The sequence below is a fragment of the Tenrec ecaudatus genome, chromosome 17 (genome assembly GCF_050624435.1).
Source record: "Tenrec ecaudatus isolate mTenEca1 chromosome 17, mTenEca1.hap1, whole genome shotgun sequence".
In the NCBI taxonomy this organism is placed as follows: Eukaryota; Metazoa; Chordata; class Mammalia; order Afrosoricida; family Tenrecidae; genus Tenrec; species Tenrec ecaudatus.
The window spans coordinates 14,641,061-14,657,719 of NC_134546.1; positions in this window are offsets into that span (position 1 = coordinate 14,641,061).

Consider the following 16,659-nt stretch of genomic DNA (forward strand, 5'->3'; position numbering starts at 1 on the left):
AGTCCTCTCAGAACAGCCAGCAGAGTTGGGAAGAGCGAGTGTCTTATCTATGGTTTCTGAAGGTGGAAGCCTCACCTGGCAACATGTACTCATGAGGATGGGGATTCTGAAACAAGGTCAGCTTGGCCGGCTTCACCGAAGGAATTCATTAATGTCTCCGGTGCTCATCTTTCGGCCATAAAAATGTTTTCAAACTTGTGGGAATTTCCCTGCTCCTCAGCCATTCTCTCCCCTCACCTCCACTATGCTGCACGTGTAACTCAATTCACGGGGCTGAGGAATGATGGAGAGGTATCTGGCCTACAGGAACTCTCCGTCCATCTTACCTTCATTCAAGCAAGCGGCCAGTGGTTGGAAGCCACTAGATGTCCTTGGAAACCGAAGCCACATACTCGTCTTCAGGAATGAGCATCCTGTTGGAATTTTGTGGTCTCGAGAGATAATGTAATCTCAACCACCACAACAAAAGCACCGCTCAGTCTTTTGTTTCTATTTCTGTGTCATCGGCCGAATTGGCCAGGCTGGGGTGGCTTATATGTTGCTGGGATCCTGGACGCTATTTCCCTGGTGTGTTACCTACCCAGGTGGGTCTCCCATGCTGGAGAGGTTTCAGCAAAAGTGCCAGGCTAAGACAGATGAGGAAGAAAGGCCTAAAGTCCCATTTCCCAAAGTTAGCCAACAAAACCCGCTATTGTTCACAGTGTAATATTGCCCAGCATAGTGTCAGAAGAGGATCCCCCTGAGGTTGCCATATGCAGTGGGTGACACAAGGGGCCATGGAGAAGCAGGTGCAGGAGCAGGCCATGGTTCACTCTTTAAGAGATGAGGCCACTGCGAGTTTGGCGGTGACTCTCGAACAGCCACCAACAAACGAGTAACAAGTTAAAGCTGAAGCCGCCCAGAGGCTGGGAGGCCAGGGGAATAGTTGACCGCAGTGTCATTTGAAGCTGGGCATCAGAGGGAAGAATTGCTCACGGGACCCACACCTTTATAATAAAAAGATACCCTTTGCCTCCTCCCTCTTCCTCCTTCTCTTCTTCCTCCTCTTCCTTTTCCTCCTCCTCCTTTTCCTCCTCCTCCTCCTCCTCCTGCTGAACCCACGTTCTCCACTGTTGAGCTCAACCAACCTTACCATTCTAGTTATCCTCCACGAACCAAACCTTCCCTCCCAGCTGAACCCCCAGCACGAAGGGAAACACACAGAGATGAATGGAGTTTGGCCACATCTGCTTAACCTCTGCAATCTGTTGCCTCACACCATACTTGAACGCTCCGGGAGGTTTCCCTAGGATTCCGGGCCACTGCAAAACGTTCTTCCTCTGATTAGTGTGCTTAGCGCTTCCCATGCAGACGTTCTCAACACGACCTTCCTTCCGCTGAGTTCATTCAAACGTGAGTTCCCCGCAGTGCAGCCCTCTTATAGGCCAACCAATGGTTAAGACTCAGAGGAAGGCAGGGGTACAGACGGTAGCCAACTAAAAAGGAGGGAATTGGGGGAAGGGAAAAAAAGAGACATGTGTGGCGGGGGAATAGGGCACTGACCCACCCAAGGGGAGGGTATTGTTTGTGTCTCCACAGGGAAAGAGGGACCAGACTTAAATCCGGTGTTCCGTGATGTTAATGCAGCCACGTGCCGTCATGGAGAGGGGAGTCAATGGAGAAGCCAGAGGGCTCGGCCCCCATACCAGCTACATGGACAACTGCTGCTCTCCCCAGAAGAATTTACTTAGAGGATGGCACTGAATCTGCAGCTAGGGAAGAGGGCCATGTCTGATCAGAGCACATGGGAGTAAATGAATGAGGAGGAAGAGAGAGTGGAGCATATCCTGGCCCACCAGGCCTGGAGGACGATATCCCCACTCCGAACAGCCAATGAACAGAGTGGACCATATGGCTGATCCCACTATGAGACATGACATCCCTCTCTGGCCCAGGACCCTATGGGGGACAACACTGGAGGATTAGTGTCGGAATTGGTGCAGACTGACCCTGCGACACCAAGGCAAAACACTAAAGGCGTGTGGCAGAGCAACTGTGGGAGCATAGCAGGGAGCTCCCGAGTGCAAAGGACAGACTTTGGGGCCAGAGCATGGCATCCCATCGGACTTGACTGGAGGACACGCCTAGAGGTAAAAAAAAAAAATCAGACCTTGGTCTCTTTACAGGTTTTTCTTTCTTTTTAAAATTTTTTTCTTTTTTAATTAATTTATTCTTTTCTGGATCATTGGTTTTCTTTTTTGTTGTCATCATTATGTTCTCTTGCTATGCCTTGTTTTTTGGTGCATATTATTATCTCTGCAGATCTATCTAGATAAGATAGGCTGGATGAACAGTCTGGAGGAGAAAACAATGGGACCGATGGTTCTGCGGGGATGAGGCAGAGGGAGAAGCAAGGGAAAGGAGATGGTGTTGACCAACCTAGGGACAAGGGAGCAACAAAAAGATGCAAAATTAATGTCAAGGAGGGTGTGACAGGTCTGGTAGGGATTCAGCAAGGGGGATGTAACTGAGAGAAATTACTGAAACCCAAATAAAGGCTGAGCATGATAGTGGGACGAGAGGAAAGTAAAAGGAAATAGAGGAAAGAACTAGGAGACAAAGGGTATTTAGAGAGGTCTAAATACAGGCATGTACATATGTAAATATATTTATACAGGATGGTAGAGAAATAGATGTACGTGCAACAAATGTACAAATGTGCTTGACACAATGGATGTATGGATGGATGGTGATTAGAATTGTATGAGCCCCCAATGAAATGATTTTTAAAAACTCAGAGGAAGGAAGAAGGGTCGGCTGGAGCCCCACGCATGTCAAAGGTGTCCACTTTCAGCTCAAGCAGCTCGTGCACGCCAACGCACCTACTTGGCACTGTAAAGGTAATTTATATTTTAGTCAGTTGTTTTAAAAGTCAACTTGTAACCTGTAATAGCTGTAGACATAGATTAAGGATCACGAGAAAAGCCAGGTACCTCTCTGGGCGACTCCCATTCCTGTTCAGAGACCCTCCCTGAAGACAGCTCATGCGGTAATTAAGCAATCCATTTCTCGGTGTCTATGTGCTGTACCAAAGGCAGCCACACAATGAATCTTGGGGAACTTCACTTCAACGTATGAAAAACGGAGCAGCCACCTTTTTTTATGAACGCACATGACCTTTCAATTGATATTTCTCCCTAACAGATGATGATTATTGCTCAAATTGGTGTTGAATGCAGCACAGCTAATCCAAAACTGTCCTGTCTGTGACTCTCGGCTACATCATCTGTTCAACAGAGAATATCAGCAGACAGTCACAGAAAGGACAGACCCTAACTTCTGTCAATATTGATGGTCTGTTTTTCCCTTTCAAAGATCATGAATCTAAATTATTAGGACCAACCAGAAACAAAATTAAAAAAAAAAACCCTTTGCCATCAAGTCGATTCTGATTTGCGGTGGTCCCGTGTGTCACAGAGTGAAACTGGACTTCGAACAGCTTTCTCTGCTGTGATATTAATGGAATTGCAGATCACCAGGCCTTCCTTCTGAGGCACGTCTAGGCAGGTTGAACTGCCAACTTTTAAGCTAGTGATTGAACAGAGCCAATTGCAGGGGTTGGGTGGGTGGGTGGGCTAGGAGCAACGTAAGTGTATAAATACCATCTTTCTACAGAGAGAACCTCAATGTTCTGAATGACTCAAATCAGGACAAGCCGCAGCTCAACCTCAAATGTCACATCTGCTCCCAAAACAGAAACATTGCCACACTAAGCAAATAAATACACAAGAGGCCCACTTGAACTAGGATTTGAGAGAGTCTAAGTAGATCCCATGGCATAGATCATGTGGTGTTGAGGAAATGGTGTGTGGACCATGTCTGACCCCTGTGGCTCTAGGAAGGAAAAGGAGAATCAGCCCAGAGCTGATTGATGCCAGGCAGAGGTCAGACATGCCTCCACCCTCCATTCTCTCTTGCCTTCTGCACCAGCCATGCCTCCCACTGCACCTTACATCTCTGCAGCCTTCACAGATCTGTTTCAGTGGACACACAGAATTCACAGATACACACATGATAGGGGGTTATCAGCGAAGTACACCGATCGCCATAAGTCAGGGTCAGAAAACGTCAAGGATACAGTCCTGTGTCTGAAGCAGCACCTCTTCTTGGTCACGCTGGCATGTCTCTTTCTAGTCTTCAGCTTGTCAGCAATAAGATCCCTTGGTCTCTGTCCTACTCAGACAAGTGTTAGAAAGCTCCATTGGCACTGATAAATGTCCAACTGACACTCTGGCAAGCCAGCCTCCTTCCCAAAAGCACTTAGCTCTACGGGTTCTGTGGGGCTGGGGAGACCAGCACTCTGATTTTTAGCTCTCCCTCACTGTCTCAGTGCAGTTCCTCTGCTCTGGTTCATGGTCTCAGAGCTGTAGACTTGGGGCCACTGCTGTCTCCACCATAGTAGGCAGGAATCTTATCACCGGGTCGTGGCACATGTCATCGGTGCTCTTCTTTCTTGATGGTCATGGGATTCACACACTGGGCTCTCTCATGCCCAGTGGAATAGAAAATGAGCCATTCCCTCTGTTAGAGTCCTGTACACCTTGTGTGTGAGTTCCCACCCAGTCATTTGATGGGAGTGACAAAGACAATGGATAGAAGAGCCAAGCCAAGAAACTCACGTCACCGGAGTCGCCTAGCTGAAACTCAACTTTATTGCACTTCATCGAGGGCTCCACCCTTAAGCTCATCGTCTCTGATTTTGAGCTGCGCCCCAAAGATATCATCCCCCCCTTTCCTACAGAGGAAGGTATCACAAATCAACAGCCACCTCAACCTACTTGCAAGAGTCCTCAACGGCTGAAAACCAGGAGTGTGAAGAAGTCAGTGTCCATCCTTCTTTCTGTTATTTCCTCTCATTCGCTGCTGATTGGACAGCATCCCTTTTCCTGATTAAACCGCTCTCCTAGCCATTGCTTCAGTTCCTGGAATCCGTTATCAAGCCCACGGACAACGCTGTCTGGGCAAGGAGAGCCATGACACGGACACTAATATTCAAAAGCTAAGGTTTGCCCTGCCAGCATCGCTCAGGGTGTGTCCATTCTGTGGATTTATCACAGGAAACGCTCGAGGAGCCGAGGAGTTGGCTGACACTGTAAAATCAGTTCTCGTTGACCTCTGGAAGTGGGTGCTGCCCGTCTTCGCACCAGGACCTCAGAACTGGATCCAAGAAGAAAGGCTGGAACCACCAGCAGGCAGGGAGTCCTGAGCCCAGGAGGCAGCAGAGAGAAAACCAGGTCCACACACCCCTATTGCACGGTCACCAGACGGAAGAGCCTGCAAGTTCAGGAACAGTAGCTTTCCCTGACCCCCACCCCCACCGTCCTCTGACCGCCTGAAAGAAAGAGTGATGGATTCACGAGCTTACAAAACCACTGGATCCCGGCCCGGACAGGAAAGTCTTTTTGCCCCATACCCTTGCTTTTCCCGCACCTTTGCTAACGAGAGGCAGCCACAGAGTGGATCCGAATTGCAGTTAACCAGAGGGAAGCCGTGCCAAGTGAAGCATCCACCACAAGGCAGAAAACCAGTGGCGGTGGTGTTGTTGTGAGCTGTCTGTGCATTTTGACCCAGAGTCAACCCACGGACAGAGGAGAAGGGCCGCATAGGGTCTTCTTGTTCATGAATGCAGACTGCCACGTCCTAGGCCCCCAGAGATGTGGATGGCTTCGAACTGCTGACCTTTCTGTCACAGAAGAGCCTTTAACCTTGGGCCACCAGGACTCCTTCAAAAGCCACGAGGGGGACTCGGACACACAGTCGCTGTGTCGTCATCGAGCTAGTGCACTGATGGGAATCAATCGCCGTTTTAAATGTTTCCAATTCACATTTGAAGTGGTTTCCGTGCCCCTCTTAATTCAGAGGGGAAAGAGCGTGTTCATACACCTCGTTTGATACCTCAGCAATTAACCCTCAAAGGGAACTGGAGAGCGCTTTGATCCACCATTACGGGCGCGGCCGGGTTTCCCAGTCCACTGGCTCTCAAACTGCGGGCCCCCTGGCAGCAGCATCAGGAATGTTTGGGAAACACACATCTTCAGGCTCAGCCCCAGAGGCCCGGAATCAGAACCGCTGCTGGTGAGGGCAGTTGTCTGTGTTGTGACAAGCCATCTCAGGGGTCCCCATGCATGCTACCTTGGGAGCCTAGCAGAGACCCCCTGAGACGTCTTCCCCGTCTGAACCAGACCAGGAACTTCCCAGCACAGATTGTCTCTCTTTGGACCAGATTTAGGATCAGAGGGACGTTTGTGTCATATAGTGAAAGGGGAACTTATTCCTTAACCTCACGCCCCCTACCACCATCCCTGCCTCCGCACCACACACATGCACAGGCTGCCCCTGCCCATTTCAGGGTGCCTCCTTTAGCCTCACCCCCCACCCAGACCCCCTTTGGAAACACCGGGGACTCCCTTCCACACATGTCTATGAAGCACAGCTCCCTTGAAACTTTGCTTCCAGCTTGTGTCACCCCCATCGACACATTCACACACACCCCAGTCCTCTCTTCATTTTCCAAAGTTCCTGTCTCCTGGCCAGCTCCCTGTCTCTACATCATTCTCCTCAACATCCCCCATCAGCCTCAGAAGCCCTCTCTCCCGATTTCCACTTCCTCCTGCTCCTCCCCGCATGGCCCGTCACATCACTGCTATCTTCTTGCCCATGGATCCCTCAGATACTCCAAATGCCTGCCTGCTCCTCGCATTTCCACTTCTTCCTGATGACTCGCTGTCAAGCCCAGAGACAAGGATTACGAGCTGCACACCACGGCTCCTGCCCCTGCTCACACAGGGCCAATCTTGGGCTTCCATTCCGGCGATGTTAGCAATGCTCTCTCTGTGAGACCACAGCCTCTTGATCACTCATTCATCTCCCTGAAGGACCCACTCCCTGCTTTTCTGTTCTGCTACCCTGCTGTCCATTTGCCATACGACTGCTGCTGGACACTCTGCTGCCAGTCTTGTAACTACCAATAGGGTTTTCCATGGTGGTCAGGTATCAGCAGAACTTCCAGACTAAGACAGACTAGGAAGAAAGGCTTGGTTACTTAGAGCTGTAGCCAACGGAGCTCTATGGAGGACAACAAAATACTGTTACATACAGTGCCCTTGGCTGGGAGGCATTGAAAATACACAGCGACCCTAGCAATGAACTCTAGCACACAAGCCAGGACGAAGCTAGTGCAGAAACAAGCCAGGTTTGTTCTGTTAGACAAGGGGTCGACAGGAGCCAGAGTCAAGTCCACCGCAGGTGAGAACAACAAAGTGGCGTTTTTTCACAACAGAGTCAACTTGAAGGGAGCATATCCGCTAACAAATAGTTCAAGGATGGGAGGAGAAAGCAATATATGTGTGTGCATGTCTAGAGAGAGAAGTGCTAAGGAACCAGATGGTGTGAAATGAAATTCTGACACAGCGGGGGAGCAAGACCGGAAAGGAAGCAGGAAGTGTTCAATTTGAGGGGTGGGCGGGGCAGGCGGATTCCAGGTGCAGAGATGAACCTGTTACTGGGGAGAGTAGTGGAGATGCTGGCCTGGGCACAGTAACAAAGTTCCTGTGAGACAACACTCTTTAACCTCCCTTAGGTCCTAAATGGTTTGGGGAATCCAATGGAAGTTCGAGGGAAGTTCTCCTGAAAGGGAGGGAAAAAAAACAAAACAAAGTCCAACTAAGCCGAAGTTTACATCTAGTTGCAAGCCCTGGAAATGAGTCCTGACTCCCAAATGTGAGTGAGATCTAGAGAGCCCAGGTGCAGAAGCCCCACGTCTGGAAAGACAGGAGGCCGCAATGCAATGCCGGAGACGGAGAAGCAACGTGGGCTTCCTCCTAGGGAGGAAGAGCGAGGCCTTCCAAGGGGTGGAGTGTGTTTGCGGACGTGCAGCTCTGTTTGCTTTCTCTCACACCACTCATGCTTGGCTTTGGGGCTGGGTTTGGGAAGCCCCTGTTTTGCCTTCGGAAACGCCAGGCCCAGGGTGTTGGTGCGGTGCCGTGCACACCAGCCTCGTTTGCCTCTGAGGTCATACATGGGGCACAGGAAACCATTATCACCAGGCAGATAAAAGGAAGCCATCTTAAAAGGGAATAAAAACCTCTTACCCGACTCTAGAGGCAAGATGGCGAAAAGGCCCGTGTACCAGAAAGAGAAACTCAAGAACGTGTGTGAGCCGTGGTGTCCATATGGGGGGCGGGGTAGAGACGGAAGCAAATGCATTGTGAGTCCACGGATCGTGTATTTTCACTGGCATGTTGGGCGGGGGGGTGGGGGGGATCCAGTCCATTTTGGCTCACCGGCACAGGCTACCAGGTCTTTCTTCCACGGAACCTCAGAGGAGGACTGAACTACCAACCTTACACCTGGCAGCTGAGCACTGACCCACAACACCACCATGACAGCAGTGTCAGCCTGGCTTCCGCAGTTGCAAGATGTCAGTCTCTACCTGCATTATCTCATGGAACTCTCTGTTTATCCTAGAAGGCAGAAACTCCTACCAGAGAGTGAGGGGCCCGGAGAGCATACATGTCACGCAATCCTGAGGGGGGATGAGGTGAAACCCACACTTAAACCAGACCATCTGACCAGAGACCAGTGCAGGGCAACCACCCTGAATCCAGGCAGTGGTTTTCCCCACAGAGACTGCCTCGGTCCGAAAATCAGAACGCCTCCTGTCACATTGTTGTTGAGCCAGATTTACAAACCCTAATTGGATTAGGCAGCTGGAATCTTAGAAAGGGGAAAGTATAAAACAGGCAAAATAATGAGCAGTCGTGAAACCCCTTTGGAAGGAACATGAAGTCGTTCGAGGCAATTCCTGCAAGCAGGTTTTGTTTGGAGACAAGAACTATAAAATCAGGCAGGGCCTTAAGGACAAGACTATTGGGTTCTAAAAATTATCTAGGGGTTCACTTATTAAAAAGCAAATGCGCACCCCAGTACACCCCAGAGTGAGATCAAATAGCTACCTTAGGGAGGGGTAGGGAGATGGAGTCATTTCCTTAAAAGTCTCACGGGTGTTCTTTTATTTACTTTATTTATTTATTGCCTTTAGGAGCAATGAAATCATTTTATGTTGGTAATTTATTATTTTCCACCAGTTATTCAAATATGTGCCTACCAGCTGAAAAAGTAGTCCTTATTCAAACATGTTTCTGCTTTTATAGCAAAAGCATTCTAATTCAGTGAAACTGGTACTCTAGCAATGGGAGACTCTGGGAGAGAAGATAATTAAAGGCATAGGTTTTCTTTCTACAGATAAGCAAGTAAAAAGAAATTCAAAATAAAACCTGGCCATTCTCCAGCAAACATTGCGTTGTAGACGGGACTGGATGCTGAACCCCACAGGACGGTGATACGGTTCAATATCAGTTGCCTGGTCGTTGCCCTGAGCACCCATCCTCACTCATTGCCACCATAGCGACCCTAGAGGACAGGGTAGAACGCCCCCTCTGTGTTTCTGAGACTGTAATTCTTTATGGGAGTAGAGCACCCCATCTTTCTAATATGGAGCAGCTGTGGTTTCGAGCTGCTGACTTTGTGGACCCTACGCATAAACACTATGCCACAAGGGCTGCATGCTAAAGACGCTCAATCACTTCTGCACAGGGTCATTCAGAATGGACTTTGTTTAGTCCTGTGAATTCTCAGACAACAGCAGCACAAATACCTAGCCTTATTAAACAGTGTTCAATGTGTTATTGGAAATAATCGTTTGCTATGCAACAACCAGCATGGACTGGGGCTGTTTGGTGCTTGCTATCCAAGGAGTGACTTATCAATAGGAGCCCTACGGGTGCAGTGGCTACGTGCTCAGCTGCGACCCAAGGAGCCAGAGGACTGCGGTTCAAACCCCCAGCCGCCCCATGGGAGAGGAGAGCTGGCTGTCTGCTCCCATAAAGATTATAAAATGGGACCCCCTCTGAGTCAGTTCTGCCCCGTCATATGGGGGCGCAGCAGGCAGAATCGACTGACAGCACACAGTAACAACACTAACGTGCCGTGGGACAGCAAGAGAAGAACGGAGAAGCGAGCGCACGGGGGACCCATGAGAGGAAGTTCTATTTGTGGAGTGTTTTCTGACTCCCTCGAGTGAAGACTTGAACTCACCCAGAGAAAAGTCAATGAGAAAGGGGAAGTATAAATGGTCAAAAATAATGAGCAGTCGTGAACCCCTTTGGAAGGAAAACATAGTCTTTCAAGGCAGTACCTGCAAGCATGTCTAAAGACAAGGACATAAAAGTAGGCATGGCACTAAGAACAACGCCTTTGGATTTTCAATGATCTAGGTGTTCACTTATTTAAAAATAAGTCCGATCCATCTACTTCTGGAAATTCAGCCACTCAAACTCCATGGACCACAGTCCCGGAAACATATGGGGGCGCCACAAGTCAAAGTCGGCGCCGTGACAATTGGTCTTCCTGACTCCCTAGAGAACACGGAGTGAGTACAGGAGACCAGTTATTGCACCCGATAGTACCAAACACAGGAACCCTGGTGGCCAGTGGGCTACTCAGTGAGTTAACCACAAAGTCGGCAGTTCGAATGCCCAGGTTGTCTTCCAGAGAAAGATGAGACTGTCTGTCCCCACGAAGAGTTACAGTCTCAGAAACCCAACGGGACAATTCTACTCTCTCCCATAGGTTCACGCAAAGTCAGAGTCTATGTGAAGCCAGTGAGCTTGGTCTTTAGGTTACGTACCAAACATTCCCCCACTAAGAACGTCTGTGCTCTTGGTAACAGAAGAAACACAGGCCTGGACACAGAAAAAGCAGTTTTGTTTGTGTTTTTTTCTTTCTGGAAAACAGGGCCAATTATATTTTCAAATGACAAATAAAAAGTCCTTGCTAAACTAAATATTTCCATACTGGTCTTAGCAAACCTTATTTCAGTAGGGAGCGTTATTTGGTAGGAAGGAGAGGGGGTGAGAGAGAGAGATCATTTATCATTTTCTTCCAAATCAGGGAAGGGACGGGGGAAAGTAGGAGAATACTCAAAGGAATAAACGATGTAAATAAATACAGTAATTCATTCTAACAGCCTAGGAAACCTCACTTGAAGTGTGGCTGATGCCTAGAAGCCGAAGTTTCCCTCAGTCAGCATGGGCCTTCAGACTCGTCATCATCCAGGGGCTATTTTTCCTGTCATCTCTCTATCCTCAGCTCCCCTCAATAAGCAGCACACAGGAAATGCCCAATCATTACTTTTTAAATGGAGAGAAAATAAACTCAGGACGCATCTGACATAGACATAGCGTAGCATTCCTCCAAGCAAAATTATCAAGTTGTAGATTATGTGAAATTACCAAACCCGTTATCTGGTTTGGGTCAGTCAGCAAGTTCAGTACATCGGCCCATAGAAGAAGCCGGGGGAGAGTCTTTTTCATTGACCTTTTCTTCATGTTAAAAATGTCTTTGAGTTTGACAGCGAGTTTCAGGAGATTTGGGAAAGGCCATGCCTCTGGGCCAAGCAACTCAGCTTCCAGTTATTCACCCCAGGGAAGTAATCAGAGGTGTGAATCAAGGGTGATGTGAAGGTGTTCTTCAAACCACGACTAAGACTATCTAAAAGGTAGACATATAAACAGGCTCAAATCTAAACAAACCTGGGGTCAGGATCCAGCCGTGCAATGGTATAACCATGACTATTCAGTGATGTGATTTTTTAGTCTTCGTAATGACATGGAAGACATTTCACGATAAAATACAAACTAAATTCATGTGAAATTCAGACTCAGGGAACCTGCACAGGGTCTCCAAGACAGCAAGGCTTTACAGGAGCAAACAGCCTAATCTTGCTCCAGAGCACCTGGTAGATTTCAACCATCAAACTCATAGTCAGCAGCCCAGTGCTGAACGCTCACCTTGCTAGCAGGCCTACTTTCTTTCTTTTAAAGTTTTATTAGCATGTAGTTCATACATCATACAATTAAATCGTTGAATCATAGTAGAAAGAGTTGTACCATCATCACCATGTTGATTTCAGTACATCTTCTCCTTTCTTGTACTCATACTATTGGCTCCCCCTTCCCTAGCAACCTCCCTTGCCACACCCCCAAGAAGCCATTAATCCAGTTACTATCTCGACTTCGTTTCCAGAAACCCAAACAAACTTGCTGTTATTGAGTTGATTCCCACTCTTAGCGACCCTACAGGACAGGGTAGCACTGCTCCTATGGGGTTCTGAGACTAGTACTCTTCTTTTTTAGGGGGGTGCCTTTTGAAAATTATTAAATACTTTTATTGGGGGCTCTTACATCTCTTATCACAATCCATATTATTCATCCATTGTGTCAAGCACATTTTACATATGTCGCCATCATAATTTTCAAAGCATTTTCTTTCTACTTGAGCCCTTGATAACAGCTCCTTATTCCCACCCCCTCCCTCATGAACCCTTGATAAGTTACAGATTATTATCTTTATATCTTACATCGTCCTCTATCACCCTTCACTCGATTTTCTGTTGTTTGTCCCCCTGGGAGGGGCTTATAGTTCAATCCTTGTGATTTCTGCCCCCTCCCCCCACACACACACCACCTTCCCCTTATCCTCCAGGTATCTCTATTCTCATTGTTGGCCCTGAGGGATTTATCTATCCTGGATTCCCTGTGTTGTGGGCTCTTCTCTGTAGCAGTGTCATGTTCTGGTCTAGTCTGATTTGAGAGATAGAGTTGAGGTCATGATAGTGGGAGGGAGGAAGCTTTGAAGAACTAAAGGAAAGTTGTATGTTTCATCGGTGTTATACTGCACCCTGACTGGCTCGTCTCTTCCCTGTGACCCTTCTGTAAGGGGATGTCCAATGGGCTTTGGGTTTCCACTTCTCCCCTCCCCGCAAATTCACATTGGTTTGATTTTGTTCTGGGTCAGGCCTGCTTTCAAAACACAATGATAAATGGGGGAATAAAACATGATACAATGCAGTTAATGATCTCAAGTCTACAGTAGAGACAGAGCTGTTAAAGAAAGAGAGAAATATGAAGATACCGAAAGAGAAATGTTGTTGTTGGTCGGTGCCATAGTCAGGTCCACCTGATAGTGGCTCGAGGTACAACAGAGCAAATGGCTGCCCAGCCCCACACCATCCTCCTAACCGTTGTGATGTTTAGTCAATTATTGCAACTACTGTTCTATCGCTATTCTATCACGATCGTTATTCTACACTGCAATCACTACTGCAATGCCTCTTGTTCACTGGCCCTCATTTTATCAAGTATGATGTCTACTCCAGGGACTGGTCTCTCCTGACAAGATGTCCAAAGAACGGTTGACGACATCTCACTATCTTTGCCTCGAAAGAGGACAGAGTTCTTTGTTCTTCTGGTATCCATATTGTTTTCAATAACCTTCTCTAGCACCGTAATTCAAATGCATCGATTCTTCTACAGCAGTCCTTATTCAATGTCCACTTTCACATGCATAGGAGGCCATTGGAAATACCAGGGCTTGGGGCAGGCGCACCTTAGTCCTCAAAATAATATCCTAATCTTTCCACACTTTAAAGCACTCTTGCACAGTGTGTTATTTGATCTCTTGATTGCTACTTCCACGAGCATTGATGCAAACGAGACCATACCCTTGACAAATTGGATCTGTCCTCCATTTACCTTACTCTTACCTGCTGGTTCAGTTGTGAAGATTTTGATGTTCTTTGCCTTGAGTGGCAGTCAAGATTGAAGGCGCTACTCCTTGATCGACCTCGTCAAGTCCTTTTCACTTTCATCTGCACAGCACAGGGAGTTAACAAGCCTCCTTCGAATCCTGATGCCACCTTCTCCTTCATATAATTCATCTTCTCTGATTATTTGCTCCAAATAAAGATTAAGTAAGTATGGAGAGAGGATACAACAATGGCACACACACTTCCGGATTTTAAACTACACACTATCCCCTTGCTCTGTTTGTACGACTGCCTCTTGTTGCACGTACAAGTTTTCATGACCACAGTGAAATGTTTTCGTATTCCCCTTTTTCTCAAAGCTATCCATAGTTTGCTGTGATCCACGTAGTCAAATGCCCTTGCATAATCAATGCAACATAAATAAGCATCTTTATCATACAAAGGGAGTACCCCTAAAATATGAGGGGGGGAAAGCTCCGCTGGGTGGAGCTTTCATAATGGGCATTTTTCCCACTAAGCGAGCATCAAGCAACTTGCTCTGAGTTAGTGTACCCAGTCAGTGGCATTCCCTGGGAAGGTTCTCTCTGGTCACAGTGAATATTTTTGTAAAAGCAGTTTGATCAAACCTCGTTTGTTTGTGATGGCCGATTTAAGAGAACAGAGTACAACTATGAAGTTTTGTTTGCTGCTTGGGGAAAAAATGCGGCAGAAACTATTGTGATGTTAAACGCAGCTTACAAGGACAGCCCTATGGGAAAAACTCAGGTGTCCAAGTACTCTTTTCTAAAAAGGTGAAATGTCAATTGATGACAAACCTCATTCTGGATGTTCGACAGCTTCCCAAATAGATGAAAATGTTGACAAAATTCACACATTTGTGCTGGAAGACTGACGACAGACCATTGAAGAGATGGGGAAGTTATTTGGACTGTCTTGGAGCTTGGTTCAGCAAATTTTCATGAAAGATTTGGGCATGAGAAAGTTTGCTATGATATTTGTGCCTTCGGTTCTGACTGACCAAGGAAAAAAGCATCCAGTGGAAACATGCCCTGCTTTGAAAAAAACACCTCTGAAGCAATCCAGACTTTCTTCCCCAAGGTCATTACTGGTGACAAGACAAGGTGCTATTTCTACAGCCCATAAAGCAAACATTAATCAAGCCAGTGGAAGACATGTTGGTCACTTTGCCAAAAAATACGCTCGTCAGGTGAAATCAAAGATCAAGTCAATCTTTGCTCTTTCGATGTGAGGGGGATCATGCAATTGGAGTTCATTCCACCAGGTCAGGCTGTTAATCAGCTTTCTATTTAAAGGTTCTGAAAAGATTGCTTAACAGTGCAGACCAAAAAAAGGCCTGATTTGTAGCAGACAGGGTACTGGTTCTGCCACTATGACAATGCACCTGCTCACTCAGCCCCCTCGGTACACCAGTTTTTGGCAAAGAAAACAGCATGCCTCTCTAGCCCCACACACCTGATTCATCTGAGCCAGCTCCACGTGACTTCTTTTTGTTTCCTCCAATGAAGAGAGGCATTAAAGGACAGTGATTTGACTATGTAAAGGAAGTGAAGGAAAAAAAGGGGGGTGGGGGTGCTGTCAGCCATCCAAATAGATAAGTTTGAAAAATGTTTCCAAGAATGGAATCACAGATTTGACAAATGATTTCAGTGTAATGGAGAGTACGTTGAAGGTGATGAGGTTGTTTTGTAAAAAATAATTTACACACATAGCTTTGAAAAAATAATTCCAGTTTGGGGGAGGTGCCCACTCGTATTCTTTGCTTTGATACAAGATCCATCTGACATCAACAGTGCTATTCCTTGTTCCACGTCCTCTTCTGAATCCAGCCAGAGCCTCTGGCAGCTCCTTTTCAATGCACTGTGTAACTATTGTCAGATGATCTTCAGCAAACACGTGATATTAATGATATTGTTCTATAATTTGAGCATTCTGTTGGGTAACCTTTCTTTGGAATGGATCTAAAGAGAAATAAAATGCTAATATCCCACGATACAAATAAAAATTACCCCTGCTAACCTTCAGTTAAGGTGATGTGAGATTTTTTTCTTCTTTAATTTTCTTGGCATTCCCTAGTATATATTCTCAAAATATTTTCATATTTAGGAAAAATATTTTTTAAGTCTTAAGAGTCATTTATTGTTATAACCCAGTTAACAAATCGAATCCAGGGGAAAAATAAGACAAAATCGATACTCTGAAGTTTTCTCTTGCAGTGATAAAAACCAAAACAAAACCCGAACTCACTGTCACGGAGTCGATGTGGTTTTATCATGACACTGTAGAACAGGGTAGGCCTTCCCCTGTGAGGTTCTGAGGCTAACTCTTTACGGAAGTAGAAAACCCATCTTTCTGCCTCAAAACAGTTATGACCTTGCAGATGGCAGGCCCCGCTTCTCCACCAAGGCTCATCGTTCCAGCCAACCCACGACCCCAACAATAACACAGCTCTCCTTATGCTTTCTCTAGACCATTGGGCATGTCCCCAAACACCCCACTACTTATGGTCTGTGTGATTACAGGAACTAATGACTGGAAAGGTTTGCTCAAGAAGGGAAGGTGGGCAGGGCTGGGCAGGGGATTCAGATCTTGTCATGGTTTTGCAGTAACTTGTTGGGAAAGTCTCTTATCCCCCTGAGGCCTCCTTTTTGTCATTAAAAGAGTTGATTTTCAAGCTTCCATCAGCTCTAAAGCCCTATGAAATAATTGCCTCCTTCCTTCCCTAACCCGTGCCACCCCAATAGCTCACCACTGAATAATTTGTGGGTGGCACCTGGTAGACCTCCATTGTTCTTGCATGAATGAGTGACTATACGTGACCCTCCAGTACTCTAGGGAATCAAAGAATCCAACCGCAAACACTTTGGTCATCACATAGCTTTCCTCCCACATCATCTCCTGGTTTCGGGACCTCCCCAGCCTGACCTAGAGTGTTGTTCTCAACAAAGCATGGTCTCTAAGGTAGATTATGCACCTTGACCATGAGGAAAACGGAG